Source organism: Tachypleus tridentatus, chromosome 9 (assembly GCF_004210375.1).
Source record: "Tachypleus tridentatus isolate NWPU-2018 chromosome 9, ASM421037v1, whole genome shotgun sequence".
NCBI lineage: Eukaryota > Metazoa > Arthropoda > Merostomata > Xiphosura > Limulidae > Tachypleus > Tachypleus tridentatus.
Window position 1 is genome coordinate 1,866,276 of NC_134833.1, and position 14,850 is coordinate 1,881,125.

Below are 14,850 nucleotides of genomic sequence, written 5' to 3' on the forward strand. Positions count from 1 at the left end.
CTGAGTGGTTTATGACATTGCATACTTTACAACAGCAAATAACATTTAGAGAGTTATAACATAACACACATAACAGTAGGAAACAATACTCAGAGAGTTATGATACAACACATGTTACAGAGGAAACATTACTTAAAGTATTACGATATACCACCAGTCCTAAGAAAAAAACTTATCTTTATTATATATAAGCATAAAAATATGTATGTCTGTCATTTACTTAACTACTTCTATGTCTCAACCAAACTTTGTGAGATAATAGTTTGGAAATATAAAGATAATAGTTTGGAAGTATGATGATAATTGTCACAACTTCGCATTATTGCATTATTGATCATTTATTATCTTTCACGTAAGTTTAACATATTCACGTTTTTAAATCGAAAAAACTTTGCTACATTTGATATAACACAACATAAACAGCGTAGTATAGGGTACAAAAAAGTCTAATAAACGCTGCTGATCATAAAGAAAAAATATGCATTTTGCGTTATTAGACTCAACCACTTATTTGAGTAGAGCTTGAAAGATGAAAATAAGAAAAGGGAAAATAAAAATTAAAAATTTTTTTAGCATTTAATAGGGAAAATGTGAACACTATGAGCCAGCAGTGTATTTCAAAGAGTTTGCTGCCACTCTCAGGAGGAATACGATGGAAATAAATGGCAGCGACTGTTCCAATACTACATAAATTCAGATGAAGTTTCTTCTTCAACAGCTACCATAAGACTTATATGAAGAATAGTTTTTCTTAGTTATACCAAATTCTTACTTTGGCTCATGACCTTTCAACTTCGGCCCGTAAGACACATCTGAAGCCAATGACTTTCTATCAATTAATTACGTGAAACACTGTCGAAGCACTTTAAAAGTGGGTAGCAGAAAGCACCCTCTACTGCCAATACTTTGTCCACTACCTTTTCCTACAAAGTCACCATAACTATCACATAATTTATACCATGTTTGAAATATCGAGATATTGAATTCTTAAAGCTTATAAAAAACGTTTTGTGAGGTAGCAATGAACATTGTAATAATACGTTATGTTATATATAAATTGTGCGAAAGTTAAAAAGTTTGTGTTACCTGCCATAGTAAACACCCATACTATTATAACATTGTTATGTATATATAACAAAAGTTTGTGTTACCTGCCATAGTAAACACCCATACGAGTGTTTTAAGTTGATAACCTTGATAAAGGACGGATACCTTAACATGTACGTTACAATGTGAAGTGTGTAGAACTGAGAGAGAAGTTTCTGTGTATATAATCTTTCATAAATACAAAATATTAAACGTTTATGAAACTTACTTATTAAACAGTGCGTACTTTCATACGTAATAATCGAGCCTTTTAAAAACAGATAACAGAAGTAAACACGATTCAGATCTATATATACCAGTTTTAATATATCATAACATCAATATTTAGAATACTTTACCTATAATATGAAAACAAAATAACTGTTTTAAAAATATTTCAAATTTATATTTAACTTGGTGATTTTGTAACTAATTTAAAAGGTGAATAATCAGTAGTATATAAAATCTTACGTGGTGTAGGTTTGGATTTTGTGTTTATTTTCGTTTATCAAGTTTCTACATTGTTATAAGGTATCAGCTTTATTTAAATATTATTTTTTGTGGTTTCTTACATTCTAAATTTACTTTATTTCAAACTGTTACATCTATGTTCGTTTGATTAACTAGGTTCTTTAAGTTACTTTCTATAGGACACAGACAGTTGAAGTCAGTATCAGGTTAAAGTAATAGTAACTGTTTAATATATGTATTACTGTTAGATCAATGTATCTGGTAAACTATAAATATATGTTTATGGTTAAAAACCTATAAAATCAAATAGTTATTATTAGGTGTAGTGAGCATTTACTGAGATACATCTACGAATGTATAATACGGCCAATAGATGGCGTTAAACACAAAATACAGTAATGGAAATAAAATACGACAAATACGATCCACATATCGTGCTCTTTTAAGATTTCTAGCTTTTCCAGTCGAATATCTTTCTTCTACTTTAACGTTTTTCTTAATCTTAGATTTCTAGAAGAATAAACAACAACAGAAATTATCATTTACAATAAATTAGACAATTATACATCAGACAATTAAGAATATAGATTAAATTATACTCATCAGCCAAAAGGTTCTTCCACCAAATATACTATTTTATTTGTTTCTTTATATATGAAGTAATAAATAAAAAAATACTAGATATAAAAAATTAAAAACAGTTGATAAATTGGTTTTCTTTATGTTTTGATTAAAATTTCATTAATTTCGGTATTCTACAATACATTTAATTAGTTTTATGTGGAAACGTTTTTCTTGTGTGTAAAGTGCCAATACTAATATATCATCTGTCTGGCCCGGGTGTTGCCAGAGTGTAAAATGTTCTGTGAATCCAAGTTACCTCATGCGGTACTATAAGAGTGACTGTCAAATCCTAATAGTTGGCGGTAGGTATTATCCACAAACTCTAATCTTTCTCATCTTTCACCACAAAAGCATTTCATAATTCAAGCGAAAATAATAAAAGAAACGCTACATTCCGAAAACAAATATATAAAGTTGGCCATGTTTGTATTTGTCTCTTTTATAAGTATGAATAAACCCTTAATGTGCCAGGTTTTGTAAAATACAAAATGAAGAAAATTGAAATAATTAAATACCTAGAAATAAACACAGAGGAGGACTTATCATAAAGACCGTTCTTTAAAACACCACAGAATAAACACAGAGGAAGACTTATCATAAAGACCGTTCTTTAAAACACCACAGAATAAACACAGAGGAGGACTTATCACAAAGACCGTCTTTAAAACATCACAGAATAAACACAGAGAAGGACTTATAATCTATACAGAAATTCGATTATACAATACTACAGAAGTAATCTCCATTTATGTTATTAAATGTTAGTGATGGTATATACAATATGTTAATAAATCTTAGAGATGGTAAATAAAACATGTGAATAAAGGCTAGTGATGGTAAATACAATATGTTAATAAACGTTAGTGATGGTAAATGCAATATGTTAATAAATGTTTATGATGGTAAATATAATATGTTATTAAATGATAATGATGGTAATATAATATATTATTACACGTTAGTGATGGAAAATGAAACGTGTGAATAATAGTTTGTGATGGTAAATACAATATATTACTAATTTTTGTGATGGTAAATACAATATGTTATCAAATGTTTCTTATAGTAAATATAATATGCTAATAAATATAAGAGATGGTAAATATAATATACTATTAAATGTTGGTGATCGTTAATGCAATATGTTAGTAAAGGTTAGTGATGGTAAATGCAATATGTTAATAAATGTTAGTGATGGTAAATACAATATGTTAATAAATCATAGTGATGGTAAATGCGATACATTAATAAACGTTAGTGATGGTAAATGCAATGTTATTCAATGTAACTGATGGTAAATACAATATTATTAAATGTAAGTCATGGTAAATACAATGTTATTAAATGTTAGTGATGGTAAATACAACGTTATTAAATGTTTCTTGTAGTAAATATAATATGTAATTAAATATTAGTGAGGGTAAACATAATATATTATAAAATGTTCGTGATGGTAAATGCTATATGTTAATAAATGTTAGTGATAGTAAACACAATGTGGTAATGAATGTTTGTGATGGTAAATACAATGTTATTAAATGTTAGTGATAGTAAGTACAACGTTATTAATTGTTAGTGATGGTAAATACAATATGCTATTAATAGTTTGTGATAGTAAATATAATATATTATTAAGTGTATCTGAACGTAACTGTAATATGTTAATAACCGTTAGAGTTGGTAAATGCAATATGTCAATAAATCTTAGTGATGGTAAATAAAATATGTTAATAAACATTAGTGATGGTAGCTACAATATGTTATTAAATGCTTGTGGTTGTAAATATAATATGTTATTAAATGTTATTTATGGTAAATATAATATATTATTAACTGTTTATGATGGTAAATGCAATATATTAATAAACGCTAGTGAAGGTAAATGCAATATGTTCATAAATTTTAGTGATGGTAAAAAGAATATGTTAATAAACGGTAGTGATGGTAAATACAATATGGTAATAAATATTTGTGATGGTAAATACAATATTTTAATAATTATTTGTGAGAGTAAATACAATATGTTTTTAAATGTTTCTGATGGTAAATATATTATCAAATGTTCATGATCGTAAATGCAATATGTGAATAAACGTTAGTGATGGTAAATGCAATATGCTAATAAACGTTAGTGACGGTAAATACAATACGTTAATAAATCATAGTGATGGTAAATATAATATGTTATTAAAAGCTTGTGGTTGTAAATATAATATGGTATTAAATGTTATTGATGGTAAATATAATATATTATTAAATATTATTGATGGTAAAGGCAATATGTTAATAAATGTTAGTGATGGTAAATATAATATGCTTATAAATGGTACTGATGGTAGATACAATATGGTAATAAATGATTGTGATGATAAATACAATATGCTACTAATGTTTGTGATGGAAAGTACAATATGTCCATAAATATTTGTGATGGTAAATATAATATGTTATTAAATGTTAGTAATGGTTAGCATAATATATTATTATATGTTAGCGATGGTAAATGCAATATGTTAATAAACGATATTGATGGTATATGCAATATATTAATAAATGAGAGTAATGGTGCATACAATATGTTAATAAACTTTAGTGATGGTAAATACAATATGCTAATAAACGTTAGTGATGATAAATACAATATGTTATTGAAAGCTTGTGGTGGTTGTAAATATAATATGTTATTAAATGTTATTTATGGTAAATATAATATATTATTAAATAATAGTGATGGTAAAGGCAATATATTAATAAATGTTAGTGATGGTAAATACAATATGTTACTAATGTTTGTGATGGAAAATATAATATGTTACTAATGTTTGGATGGTAAATAAAATAAGTTATTAAATGTTTCTTGTAGTAAATATAGTATATTTTTAAATGTTAGTGAGGGTTAATATAATATATTATTAAATGTTAGTGATGGTAAATGCAATATGTTAATATACGTTAGTGATGGTAATTACAATATATTATTTAATGTTAGTGATGGTAAATACAATATGTTATTAAATGTTTGTGGTGGGAAATATAATATGTTATTACAAATTAATGATGGTAAATGCAATATGTTAAAAATATTAGTGATGGTAATTGCAATATGTTATTAATCATAGTTATGATAAAAACAATATGTTAATAAACGGTAGTGATGGTAAATACAATACGGTAATGAATGTTTGTGATGGTGAATACAATGTTATTAAATGTTAGTGATGGTAATTACAATATGTTATTAAATGTTAGTGATGATAAATATAATATATTATTACATATTAGTGATGATAAATTGAATATGTTAATAAACGTTAGTGATGGTAAATGCAATATGTAATTAATCATAGTTATGATAAAAACAATATGTTAATAAACGGTAGTGATCGTAAATACAATATGTTATTAAATGTTTCTGATAGTAAATATAATACGTTATTAAATGTTAGTGATGGTAAGTATAATATATTATTAAATATTAATGATGGTAAATATAATGTATTATTAAAGGTTACTGATAGTACATGCAATATGTTAATAAATGTCAGTGATAGTAAATACAAAATGTTACTAATGTTTCTGATGGAAAATGCAATATGTTAATAGACGTTACTGATGGTAAGTACAATATTGTAATCAATGTTTGTGATGGTAAATACAATGCAATTAAATATAAGTGATGGAAAATACAATGTTATTAAATGTTAGTGATGGTATATACAACGTTATTAAATGTTAGTGATGGTATATACAACGTTATTAAATGTTAGTGATGGTAAATGCAATATGTTTGTAAATTTTAGTGATGGTAAATACAATGTGTTAATAAATGTTAGTAATGGTTATATACAATATGTTTTTAAAATCTGAAATTGATACTGACACTCAATATTTCATAACCACTTACTATGACACTAAATATCTTGATTGATTTTCGAAACTCCTCAGGAGGAAATTTACTTCGGGATAAGTAGTTGACTAGAGTGAACTCCAATAGAACACCGAACACCATGATAGTACAAACTCAATCCACACATCAATCGCCTTAACGTACGAAACAGGAGGCAGATTAGTGCGTATTCCTCCTGCTACAGTGGTCAGTGTGAGAAGGGTGGTCACCCCAAGGGTCACCCTGGTGGGAACTGCGTCTACGTTTAACCAGAAAGAAACCCACGAGATCATGACTATCATAAATGTGGAGAGGTAGATCTGGATCATGTGGTACCCGTTCTGTCGCTTCAACGTAAACGTGGTGTTTAAGAAACTGAAATTTCCTTTAAAAAATCGTCACTAGTTCAAAGAAGAAAACATTTAACAGAATGAATATTTAAAGTTAAAACTATTACGATAAAGGATGAGACAGAAGTTGGTAATGGTGTGGATTCTCTAATCTAACGAGAATGTGCTTAATGACCACAAAATGATACTAGACCTTTCCCATTTTTCACCTGTTGAGAAACCCAGCGTAACAAATGAGTAGAAAATATCATGTAAGGTATAAAAAATTTCAGTAGAAGCTGTGGAAGAAAGACCAGTATAGCTGCACTATACAGTGTTTAACTTTCGTTCATGATACAAAAGTTAATAATTAACGGATTTAATAAAGAAAAAATAAATACGTTTATTAAAAAAATTATAACAGATGTATTACATAAATATAAAGAAAAAAATTAAATGTTTTGTGTTTAACATTTATAAAGAATTTAAATATATTTTATAAACAGGAAACTCTTGGCCTATATTTTTGTGCGTAATATCATTATTCATTACTACCTAACCTTGTACAAATTCTAAAAGATTATTTTTCTCAATCCTTTAATATTAAAGAAAAAACAGGCTCTAATCTTATTCAGTTGGCCAAATATGATAAATTCGTCAGCGCAGTGAAGAAAAAGAGACATTCTGAGAATTCATGATCATTTCTCAATGTTAACATGAAATGAGTTATAGAAATGCAAATCATAATTCCTACGCCGGAAAACAAAAAAGTATTATTTAAGATACACTTTAGGGGTGTCAAACAGTTTCATGAGGATGTTATTCTAATGTATGTATTTGTTGCCATTTTTAAGTTACGAATATTATCTAATTGATTTAAGCTTTTACTATGTGGTTGAGGGTTTTTTAAAAAAAACTTTTGAGAATTAATATTTTTGTAATTTCAGTAGCGATATGCACGCATGTAATATATATTATGAAATTTATTCAGTTAATCAAATGCTTTATCCGTATCTGAACATCTCTCAAAGATTATGACATCTCACTACTGTAAGATACTCTTCTTCTACAATAACATTACATTCCACTAATAAGTGATTACTGTTATCCTTCTATTAATTTTAATGGAAAAAAAAGATAAAAAAGACAAAACAACAAACAAACTGTTTATATTTTAAAATTAATGATCATTTCCAAACCAAGCCCTATTCTGAGAGTAATGTTTTTCGTGAATATTTAAATATTGATTTGAATCAATTATGTGGCAATTTATGTTAACTTATGAAACAAACTGCGTTTGTTATCACACAGCTAATTAGTAAAATTGGCAGTTTTTTTAAGGTCTAAAGTAATAAAACAACAAAAATTATATTTGTAATCTCCTTTAAGCATAAATAGTATAATGTAACAACAAACTTCTTGAACTAGGAATATCAACCATTGATAGTTGGGGTTAAGAAGGATCATATAACATTGTTACGAGTAATTGAACTAGAACAAAAAACCATTGTTAGTTAGAGATAAGAAGGATCATATAGCATTGTTAGGAGTAATTGAGCTAGGACAACAAACCATTCTTAGTTAGGGATAAGAAGGATAGTATAACATTGTTAAGCGTAATTGAAATAGGACAACAAACCATTGGTAGTTGGGGATAAGAAGGATCATACAACAATGTTAGGAGAAATTAAACTAGGACAACAAACTATTCTTAGTTAGGGATAAGAAGGATAATATAACATTGTTAGGAGTAATTGAACTAGAACAAAAAACCATTGTTAGTTAGGGATAAGAAGGATCATATAACATTGTTAGAAGTAATTGAACTAGGATAACAAACCATTGGTAGTTAAGGATAAGAAGAATCATATAACATTGTTACGAGTAATTGAACTAGAACAACAAACCATTTGTAGTTAGGGATAAGAAGGATCATATAAAATTGTTAGGAATAATTGAACTAGGACAACAAACTATTGTTAATTGAAGATAAGAAGGATTATATAACATTGTTAGGAGTAATTGAACTAGGACAACAAACCATTTGTAGTTAGGATAAGAAGGATCATATAAAATTGTTAGGAATAATTAAACTAGGACAACAAACCATTGTTAATTGAAAATAAGAAGGATCATATAACATTGTTAGTAGTAATTGAACTAGGACAACAAACCATTGGTAGTTGGGGATAAGAAGGATCATATAACATTGTTAGGAGTATCTGAACTAGAACAATTACCATAGTTAGTTGGTGATATGATTGATCATGTAACATTGTTATAAGTAATTTAACTAGGACAACAAACCACTTTTAGTTAGGAATAAGAAGGATCATATAGCATTGTTAAGAGTAATTGAAATACGACAATTAACCATAGTTAGTTGGGTGTAAGAAGGATCATATAACATTGTTACGAGTAATTGAACTAGGACAATAAACCATTGGTGGTTGGGGATAAGAAGGATCATATAATATTGTTAGGAGTTATTGAACTAGAACAACAAACCATTGGTGGTTGGGGATAAGAAGGATTATATAACATTGTTAGGAGTAATTGAACTAGGACAATAAACCATTGGTAGTTGGGGATAAGAAGGATCATATAGCATTGTTAGGATTAAATGAATTAGGACAACAAACCATTGTTAGTTGGGAATAAGAAGAATCATATAACATTGTTAGGAGTAATTGATCTAGGACAACAAACCATTGGTAGTTAGGGATAAGAAGGATCACATAGCATTGTTAAAAGTAATTGAACTAGGACAACAAACATTGGTAGTTAGGGATAAGAAGGATGATATAACATTGTTCGGAGTAATTGAACCAGGACAACAAACCATTGTTAATTAGGGGTAATATGAATCATATAACATTGTTAGGAGTAATTGTACTAGGACAACAAACCATTGTTTGTAGGGGATAAGAAGGATCATACAATATTATTAGGAGTAATTGAACTAGAACAATAAACCATTGGTTGTTGGGGATAAGAATGATTATAAACACATTGTTTTTTTCTATTTTCACTATCTAAACAGACGAATTTTTGCACAAGAGTAGAGACAGGTTGCTACTGTAGACCAAACACTGTAGAACATAGTTAATCCACTCATGGATCTATATTTTAATATTACTGAAACATCAAACGTCAGAATAGTATAAAACGTATGTAAGTATTGCACATGCGCATACCTGTGTCAATGGAATGTAAGAAACTTCCAAATGTGTAGCCAGTCATATCAAATTCCGGTAAGTGTAATGGTTCTTCTACAATGATTGGGTTATTTTCTTGCCACGCTAATTCAACCTGGTCAGTTGTTTGTGCGTCTATCAGTGTAAATTAATAAAATATAAAAAAGAAATAAATTTAATATTTTTCGAAAGAAACTTGAATTACTGAGAATGTACCATTATTTACTGAGATTTGAGTACAGTTAAAGGATAAATACTGTGATGTTTACTTTATACAAAGAACAATGTGGGTTACTAAAAAAATTAATATTGGAGTAATTTCTGTATCTCTGATTACAAATAAAATTTTATAAACATTTGAACAACTGACAGTAAAACATAAGTGTTTTATTTTTCGGCTTCAACAACTGACAGTAAAACTTAAGTGTGAACTGAACAGAATAACTCAAATTTAAATGTTTGAATACTTAGTTTGAACAACTGTTAGTTAAACTGTAATTTTTAATGACTTTAAGTGAACACTGGCGTTTAAAGCTATGATATCTTACTACCTAAATTCACAGCTGACAGTCAAACTTGTTATGATGCTTAGTTTGTGGACGTGAGAGTCAAATTAATAGTACACTAAACAAATAAAATTAAAAGGAACACTATCACTATGGAACTGTTGTATATATTGCACTTGTGATATAGACATCAAAGACACAGGCGAATATGACTAATTTAATTATCTTAGGTGACATTTCAGTTTTATATACAGGCGAATATGACTAATTTAACTATCTTAGGTTACATTTCAGTTATATATACGGGCAAATATGACTAATTTAACTATCTTAGGTGACATTTCAGTTTTATATACAGGCGAATATGACTAATTTAACTATCTTAGGTGACATTTCAGTTTTATATACAGGCAAATATGACTAATTTAACTATCTTAGATAACATTTCAGTTTTATATACAGGCGAATATGACTAATTTAACTATTTTAGTTGACATTTCAATTTTATATACAAGCAAATATGACTAATTTAACTATCTTAGGTGATATTTCAGTTTTATATACAGGCGAATATGACTAATTTAACTATCTTAGGTGACATTTCAGTTTTATATACAGGCGAATATGACTAATTTAACTGTCTTAGGTGATATTTCAGTTTTATATACAGGCAAATATGACTAATTTAACTATCTTAGGTGACATTTCAGTTTTATATACAGGCGAATATGACTAATTTAACTATTTTAGTTGACATTTCAGTTTTATATACAGGCAAATATGACTAATTTAACTATCTTAGGTGATATTTCAGTTTTATATACAGGCGAATATGACTAATTTAACTATCTTAGGTGACATTTCAGTTTTATATACAGGCGAATATGACTAATTTAACTGTCTTAGGTGATATTTCAGTTTTATATACAAACGAATATTAATAATTTAACTATCTTAGGTTTCATTTCAGTTTTATATACAGGCGAATATGACTAATTTAACTATCTTAGGTGACATTTCAGTTTTATATACAGGCGAATATGACTAATTTAACTGTCTTAAGTCATATTTCAGTTTTATATACAGACGAGTGTTATTCACTTACCTACTTAATGTACATTTCAGTTTTATACACAGCAAAGACTGATTCAGTTTCCTACTTAACGTAACATATAAGTTTTATATACAAACGAGTATGAACGATTTACTTACTTTATGTAACACCTACGTTCTATATACAGACGAGTATGAACAATTTACTTACTTTATGTAACACCTATGTTCCATATACAGACGAGTATGAACGATTTACTTACTTTATGTAACACCTATGTTCTATATACAGACGAGTGTGAACGATTTACTTACTTTATGTTACACCTATGTTCTGTATACAGAGGAGTATGAACAATTTACTTACTTTATGTAACACCTATGTTCTGTATACAGACGAGTGTGAACGATTTACTTACTTTATGTAACACCTATGTTTTATATACAGACGAGTATGAACGATTTACTTACTTTATGTAACACCTATGTTCTATATACAGACGAGTGTGAACGATTTACTTACTTTATGTAACACCTATGTTTTATATACAGACGAGTATGAACGATTTACTTATTTTATGTAACACCTATGTTCTATATAGAGAAGAGTGTGAACGATTTAGTTACTTTATGTAACACATATGTTCTATATACAGACGAGTGTGAACGATTTACTTACTTTATGTTACACCTATGTTCTATATACAGACGAGTGTGAACGATTTACTTATTTTATGTAACACCTATGTTCTGTATACAGACGAGTATGAACGATTTACTTCCTTTATGTAACACCTATGTTCTATATACAGACGAGTGTGAACGATTTACTTACTTTATGTTACACCTATGTTCTGTATACAGAGGAGTATGAACAATTTACTTACTTTATGTAACACCTATGTTCTATATAGAGACGAGTGTGAACGATTTACTTACTTTATGTAACACCTATGTTCTATATACAGACGAGTATGAAATTTACTTAATTTATGTAACACCTATGTTCTGTATACAGACGAGTGTGAACGATTTACTTACTTTATGTAACACCTTTCTTCTATATACAGACGAGTATGAAATTTACCTAATTTATGTAACACCTATGTTCTATATACAGACGAGTGTGATTGAAATACATACTTTAGGTGACATTTCAGATTGCTTTATCTACTTCATATTTCAGTTTTATATACAGAAATGTGTGACTGATTCTTCTACTTTATGCAGGATCAGTTTTATATACAGACGAGTATAATTGATCTATAATTTACATAACTTGAGTTTTATATATAAACTAGTATCATTGATTTACATAGTTTACCTAACATTAGAATTTTAATACAGACAACTGTGTTTGATTAACCTACTACATGTACGTTACAGTTTTATATACACAGAAGTATGTATGATATACCAACTTTATGTGACAATTCAATTTTCTATACAAACAACTATGATCGATTTATCTACTTTATACGACAATTATGTTTTATATACAGACGAATATGATTGATTTACCTTCTTTATGTAAATTTTAGTTTTATATAATAACAAGTATAAGTTATTTGCCTTATATTGTATGACATTTTAGTTTTATGTACAGACGAATATGTTTGATTTACCTTCTTCAAGTAACATTATAGTTTTATATAATAACAAGTATAAGTTATTTGTCCTATATTGTGTGACATTTTAGTTTTACATACAGACGAATATGATTGATTTACCTTCTTTATGTAACTTTTAGTTTTATATAATAACAAGTATAAGTTATTTGCCCTATATTGTATGACATTTTAGTTTTACATACAGACGAATATGATTGATTTACCTTCTTTATGTAACTTTTAGTTTTATATAATATTAAGTATAAGTTATTTGCCCTATATTGTATGACATTTTAGTTTTATACCCAGAGGAGTATAATAGAGTCACCTACTTTATCTAACATTACAATTTATATACAGACGAGTATCATTGATTTACCTACTTTTGTAACTTTTAATTTTATATACTGACAAGTATGAGTGATTTAACAACATTATTTGACATTTTAGTGTTATGTATAGACAAGTGTTACTGATTTACACAATTTAATTAACATTAAAGTTTAATATACAGACTAGTATGAGTTATTTACCTACTTTAAGTAACATTACAGTTTAAAATAGAGACGAGTATGATTGATTTAACAACTTTACTTAACATTTCAGTGTGATATATCAACAAGTATGATTGATTTACTTACTTTATGAGACTTTTCAGTTTTATGTACAGATCAGTATGATTGATTTACCTACCTCTTGTTATATTTCAGTTTTATATGCAGACGAGTATGATTCATATAGCTACTTTATGTAACATTTTAGTTTTATATATAAACGAGTATGATTGTTTTGCCTACTTTATGTAACATTTCCGTTTGGTGTACAAACGAGTATGATTTATTTAAATTTTGTATCTTACATTTCAGTTTTATATATAGACGTATATGATTGAGTTACTATTTTGTGTAACAAAGGAGTATGATTCATTTACTTACTTCATGTAACATCCCAGATTTATATACAAAGGAGTATGATTGATTTAACTACTTTACGTAAGATTTCAATATTATATACAGATTGTGACGACAACTTTCAAAAACTTACATGTGCCTAGGAGGAGATGAAAACGTTGTGTGTCGAGAGGATTGTAACGAAAATTCATATGACAAGACAATCTCAGTGTCAGTCTGATAGGTTGAGTTAAATATATATATATATAATATACTAGTTAACAAAGAACTATGTATTTAATATACTAGTTAACAAAGAACTGTGTATTTAATATACCAGTTAACAAAGAACTGTGTATTTAATATACCAGTTAACAAAGAACAGTGTCTTTAATATACCAGTTAACAAAGAACAGTTTATTTAATATACCAGTTAACAAAGAACAGTTTATTTAATATACTAGTTAAGAAAGAACTGTGTATTTAATATACTAGTTAACAAAGAACTGTGTCTTTAATATACTAGTTAACAAAGAACTGTGTCTTTAATATACTAGTTAACAAAGACCTGTGTATTTAATATACCAGTTGACAAAGAACAGTGTCTTTAATATACTAGTTAACAAAGAACTGTGTATTTAATATACCAGTTAACAAAGAACTGTGTATTTAATATTCCAGTTGATAAAGAACAGTGTCTTTAATATACTAGTTAACAAAGAACTGTCTTTAATATACCAGTTAAAAAAGAACTGTGTATTTAATTTACTAATTAACAAAGAACTGTATCTTTAATATACTAGTTAACAAAGAACTGTGTCTTTAATATACTAGTTAACAAAGAACTGTGTCTTTAATATACTAGTTAACAAAGAACTGTGTATTTAATATACTAGTTAACAAAGAACTGTGTCTTTAATATACTAGTTAAGAAAGAACTGTGTATTTAATATACTAGTTAAGAAAGAACAGTGTCTTTAATATACTAGTTAAAAAGAACTGTGTCTTTAATATACTAGTTAACAAAGAACTGTGTATTTAATATACTAGTTAACAAAGAACAGTGTCTTTAATATACCAGTTAACAAAGAACAGTGTCTTTAATATAGTAGTTAACAAAGAACTGTGTCTTTAATGTACTAGTTAACAAAGAACTGTGTATTTAATATACCAGTTAACAAAGAACTGTGTCTTTAAT

General features: G+C 27.5%; 1 pseudogene; it reads right to left on the reverse strand.

Moving 5' to 3' along the window:
• Window positions 1-1,890: 1,890 nt before the first annotated feature.
• Window positions 1,891-14,850, reverse strand: part of LOC143226960 (glutamate-gated chloride channel-like) — a 75,611-nt pseudogene continuing 62,651 nt past the window's right edge.